Source organism: Patiria miniata, unplaced genomic scaffold (genome assembly GCF_015706575.1).
Source record: "Patiria miniata isolate m_02_andy unplaced genomic scaffold, ASM1570657v1 HiC_scaffold_7, whole genome shotgun sequence".
Lineage (NCBI taxonomy): Eukaryota > Metazoa > Echinodermata > Asteroidea > Valvatida > Asterinidae > Patiria > Patiria miniata.
The window spans coordinates 175,860-181,669 of record NW_024037074.1 but is presented as its reverse complement, the minus strand read 5'-3'; the positions used below and the strand labels follow the sequence as shown (position 1 = coordinate 181,669).

Below are 5,810 nucleotides of genomic sequence, written 5' to 3'. Positions count from 1 at the left end.
CTGCTGCTACGGTATTCGGTTACTCCTAGAACTATGATGCTCCGCGTGAGCGGAGCCGCATAGACACAGAACCCCACAAAATGGTTTTTGCAGCACAATCCCTATGACATATCGTCAGTCCCACCAAAAACGACCAGGATATGTTTTGACGCACTCGCATTCAATTTCCGTTGGACAATACGCGCTATCTGCCTCAATTATGGTGAGTCGAGGATACTCATGTAGTTGCGCCTAACAAACATCGTGGATTCTTCGGTTTTTAGGCCAAAATGATGAAAATATGCCCTTAATTCTGCACTGAGCCAACCTGACACTAGAGACGTGCAACAAAGATAATGATCGATCACTGATTTTCGGTTCGCTCGGAGCACGCTGCGGGGAGCGGTACTTGCACTTGTACGCATGAGCGTATCATTTGCTTGCGGCGTGCTCCGAGCGAACAGAAAATCATCAATCGATCAAATCTGCGTACACGTTTCAAGAGTCAGGTTGGCTCAGTGCGGAAAGGCATATTTTTTCATCATTATGGCCTAAAAATCGACAGAAATCCAGCGATGTTTGTTAGGCGCAACTTACGTGCGTATGTCATGAGGTATTGTATGGAGTTTATGGGCAAATTGTGCAGCGGTTCTGTAGAAAATGTCTATGTTTTGATGAACGTTTTTGTACTTAGTTGGTGTGTTGTAGTAGCCAACAATTTTGCGAGTTCTCTGTCCATGAGGCTTCGCTATGCGGAGCATCATAGTTCTAGGAGTGACTGCTAGGGTAGTACTCAGTACTCCCTACTATTCTACATCACTTTCGTTGTGTTGGTTCAGAATCAGAGGTGTTGGAAAGAATGTTGCAACCTGATGCTGCTTTTTCCCTCATATATCATCTCAATGAAGGTCAGTCATTGCAAAAATGATAAAACATGATCTGGGACTGAGAAACATTTCCAATTTTGTTAGGAAATACTGAATTTTGTTTGACTCTCCATAGACTTTGTACAAAACCGCTGAAGTAGCGTCAGGTTGCAACATTCTTTCCGAGTGACTGTGTTTTGGCTCCCAACGAAAGCCTTCTAAAACCTCTTCCAACGCCTCAAAAGAGATCCCATCTGCGAGTGGTTTCTTTTTGTTAAATGTTTTATGCCTGGTTTTTTATGAACTACCACTTTGAAAACTTATTCATTCATTCATATTTTAGACATAGGCATTTGCCCGTGGTCTCCGCTTCAAATTATACACAGTTGGGATCACACTGCGACCGCTCCCACCACAGCCCCTCTTTCCAGTGCTGCTGCTTTCAGTTCGTTGGTGTCACACCCAGACCATTCAGGGATGTTGTCCACCCAGCGCATCTTTTGGCCGGCCCACGGAGTGACGACATCCCACTGACATCCCATCCACAACAGCTGCCGCCATGCCGCCATGCCGGACCACATGGCCCAACCATGCTGCCTTTCGTTCCATCACAGTGCTACTGCTGAAGCACACCGGTCGACGATCATCTCTATCAGTCTTTCATTTGTCACATGATCTTGCCACTTGATGTTGAGCAGGTGACGCCAAATGGTTCGGCCAAAACTGTCTAGGCGTTTGACGCCAGCTGCCTTCAACGACAGGGTGGTGGCACCATACAGTACCCTTGATATGACTAGGGCCCGAGCAAGCTGTACCTTTACCTCAAGGCTGACGCGGGGAGAGCGCAGATACTTGCACTGCCGAGAGTGGATCTGCCCATACCTAACCGCATCCGAACCTCCTTGCTGTCCTTGTTGAAAACTGCTTTGAAGATTTGGATTTGAGTAGAAAATGAGATTTTCTACTGATTTTATTGACGTAGCCGTTTTATACATTCACATTTTTTTTTTTTTACATCATACATGTTTACTTGACAGTTTTTCTCATGTTTTTTTTTCGCAACTATAGGCGCATCCATCAGTGCGGATGAAAGGCGCCGAGGCAGACTGGACACCCATACAATGCACAGACAGGGAGTGTAGCCACTCCTTGATGAAGGCTCCGCATCTGCACTGTCCATTCTGCTCCCAGGACAGTCTCTCACTGATGAGATTCTCCTCAAGGCGCACTACAGGGTCAAGCACGTGGATAAAGGCATCAACTTTGGGGGTGAGTTTGCATTTGGGAACAAGACCAAGCGCTTGCATACATGTGACTGGATCCCAAGAAATATGTTTTAGGTTAAGCCAAAGGACAATGTTTTTCACTTTCTCTTCACAGGTCATGCTACAAGATGACTTTTAAGGTCCATGTGAGTTGAATGCAACACTTGTCTAAGTGACAAGCTGCCGAGTGCAGCAAGATCCATCAGGTCAAAAGTCTGAAGGCCAAATTGCCTCTGAGTCTGTGGTCCTCGAACGCAGCAGGATACAACTGAGGCATTGTTCAATGGGATTAGCTCTCATTGTTTCAGAACTTGGCTGTTAATGCACTGGTGTTGATAGCTGAAATGCAGCAAAGTGCACCAGACTTTTCCACCTGATGCACTGTGCTGCATGTGGCAGAGGGGTTAATTAAGATAAGTTGAAGGCAGTGGACAGCAGGACAAGATAGTGGCATTTGTTGAAGTTTTATGAAATTGACAGATACCTGGGCTGGTTATTCTTTATAGCAGATACCAGTGTTTGATAGACTCAGTTGTCACAGGCCATGCCCAAGCGCCGGCTGTGTCTCAGGAAAAACTTTGCATCCGGCCTGCCTGAACAAGAGTCCTAACTCAGGTCAATAGCTTACTTGTGCCTGTTACAGCAAGAGAACCATATAAAAAGATCCACTGTTCATGTTTTGTCAAAGTGCATATAGCTGTCAGCTTTTGTCAAAATTGCCAAACCAATCCTCTACTGTATCCCTCCCCAGGTCTTAAAATATTGCGGTGATGTAGATCCTGCATCGTCCACGGCATCATTCACGAGTAGAAATACTTCAAGGGTGCCCACTCGCACTGCTACCACTGTCACAACGGGTTTCAGCAGGAGGGACAAGGCTATGAAGCACTACCAGCAACACTTCCGTAATCCAGAGACCACAATACAGATAGTTATTACTCGGGTACAGTATGTCATGGTCAATTTTACAATCATGTACTTCATTTTATCCCAGTGGGCACATCAGACTGCACGTACAATACATGTAAACCACAATTCATAAATACCTATGGCAGTTTATCCATTCCTATTGGTCGAGAAGCTGCTATGTGGCCGGTCTTAAACGATGATAAAGACATGGCTGGCTGGTCTTGAACTCTTTTCCAGTCTCACTTTAAATTTTGGCTCCTATGAAATCCAGTGCCTCTTTCCATTTTATTTGGTCCTCACGTAGGCATGCGCAATGCTACCAGTGAGTCAGTATTTCATAGTCCTAAAATCACAACGCAACGCCCCAGGTGCGTTTTGCATGACATCGCGCAGTATGTGCGACGCGTGTGCCTATCTCCAAAAAAGGAGATGTTAACATCTTACTCGCGAGCTGGACACTCCATTATTTAGCTATAGAGGGTGTTAAAAAAACATGAAGTGAACTTGTTGAGCAAAATCAGGTTTTTTTACCAAAAGGTTTGGATTTTTTTGACCGAATAGGTATTTATGAATGGGAATAAATATGTGCTTGGTCGGTATTTAAGTTTAAGACCGCTTGGAGTCTGGGTCCTGATAAATACCATCGCCTTCGACTCAAGCGGTTTTAAACAGAGTGATTAAGACCTTCCAAGCATACTTTTATTCCCTTTAAAGTGCATCAACAGTGATAAGCTATTAAACATTGGCACAGGTGGGTAAACTACCATGGTTCACTCAGAAAATGTTGTAAATTCTGATGATGCTTGAATTCTGGAGCTCATTGGACTTATTTATAGCTTTAAAGACTCTCTGAAATAAATTTCACAATCAAACATTTGACTCAAGTATTTATTCTTTTGTGAATGATTAGAGACACCTTTTTGGCTCAAACTGTTTGAAAATGCACTTATTTTTTTAACCTTCGCAGTTTCAGTGCTGTTTCAAGACAACTGAGTATGCCGTTGCTGTAATGTAATGGTCCCCCTTGAAACAATGAAATAAATTTAATCAGTTGAAATTGATGTACCTTGTGAGCAGGTATGGTGGTTTACAAGGATTTTGGTGGATTTTATCAAATGCCAACACTTAGGGTCTTTTAAAATAATTAAGTTTGAACTTTAATTTTTCCTTGTACATTTGCGGTGTAATTGAATCTTTTGCAACCCTGCAGGTTTTGTCTCATTTTATCATCCTCAACCACTTCACTTCACCATTTTACCCAGTATGTCAACTAGATCTTCACCACATACACTGACCCAGCACCCAACAGTGCCAGCCTGGTAACACACCTCATAGTCCCCCAGTCACAGCAGCCATCGGAGACAGACACATCATCCCCGGGCTATGAGCAGACTGATGGGCAGCAGCCGCAAATCGAGTACCAGTATGCCTGCATCAATGATCCGAGCCAGAGCACTGCCAATGGGGAAGGTAAGATGGTAAGAATATTAACCCTGACCCTCCAAGAATCCTTCAGCATCTACGCAGAGGTTAAGGTGGATAATGCACCAGCAGTGAAGGATAATTAGAAGAAGCTGACCAAAAAGCCAAGGGCAGGCATTTGATGCAAGGAAGAACTCTTCCCCCCCCCCATCCCCCCCCCCCCCCCACCCCCCACTTTGTTTTCAATTGATATATCGTGAATCCATATGGAAGAAGGGAATGGGTAGACAACAGCATGTTTAATACAGTTGTCTTCACTCCTGCACTTGTTTGGTCAATAAAAAAATAAAACAACAACCAAAAGTTCAGCATTTTTTTAGGGGGTTGGGGTGGATGAGGGCCAATATTGACAGTGGATTTTACAAATTGAAATTACAAGGTGCAAAGGGTGTGCCATTGGCGTTATTTAAGTTGATTGAATTTTGGAGGATTCAGGAAAAAAAAAAATCTAATAAGTCAGGGTGGCAGTACATTTTGAGAGCTGACTTCAACAATTAATGAAATATTGGCATTTGTCCTTCACCTTGCCCACCTAATGTTAGGAATACGGTTTGAAAAAGTGAGTGATTGCTTGCACCCAGTTACAAGGAATTACATGTTCTTGACACACTGCATCACTTTGGACTTTCTTGCCTGTATCCTGTTTTTACCGCTACATATCATCTGTCCCATTCAAGCGCAACATATATGTCGACCTTTCTACTCCATAAACTCCTCCCATCATTTCCCCTCTTTGTGTAGCCCACACCTGGAGTGACCTTTTGATGACCGACTTTCATTATTACAGGAATCATTATCCAGGATAATTACTCAACCTTTCCCTCTCGTAAACAGTTGTCCTTATTGAGATACCAGACAAGGAAGCAAAGAGGATTTGGAGGACGAGACTTGCTACACAGAGCACAACTTGTCGCTGCTGCTGCAGGAGAAGGAAAGTCTGGAGAAGACTCTTGAGGAGGAGCGGACCACGTGGGCCCAGACAGAGCACAGAATGAAAGGCACTATAGAAAGGCTTCGTACAAAGGTGAGTGGGCATTCCATCTGGTCTTGGTCTAAGAATGAGTTTGGATCTTGTTCCCTGCATGCAACAGGTACCAAGGGCGTCAATCGCTTCTCAAAAGTGGGAGGGGGGACATACCTTGATCAAAACTAATGCAGGCACACTAATGCGACTGCGTTCTTTCAGTGGTCAGATTTCTGTCAGGATGCCAGCTGTCATGGCTGTGGGCTATCATGGTGTGCACTGTTGTTGTCATTGCTCTACATTTTCTACACGTTCTACGTTGTTTTTTGCGCTGACGCTGCTTAT

General features: G+C 44.2%; 1 long non-coding RNA gene across 1 annotated transcript; it reads left to right on the top strand.

The window, feature by feature from the left end:
- Nucleotides 1–2,966: 2,966 nt before the first annotated feature.
- LOC119746061 lies at nt 2,967–5,361 on the top strand. Its single transcript, XR_005273688.1, has 3 exons — nt 2,967–3,053; nt 4,282–4,489; nt 5,336–5,361. It is a non-coding gene; the product is annotated as an uncharacterized LOC119746061 (long non-coding RNA).
- The last annotated feature ends 449 nt before the right edge of the window (nt 5,362–5,810 follow it).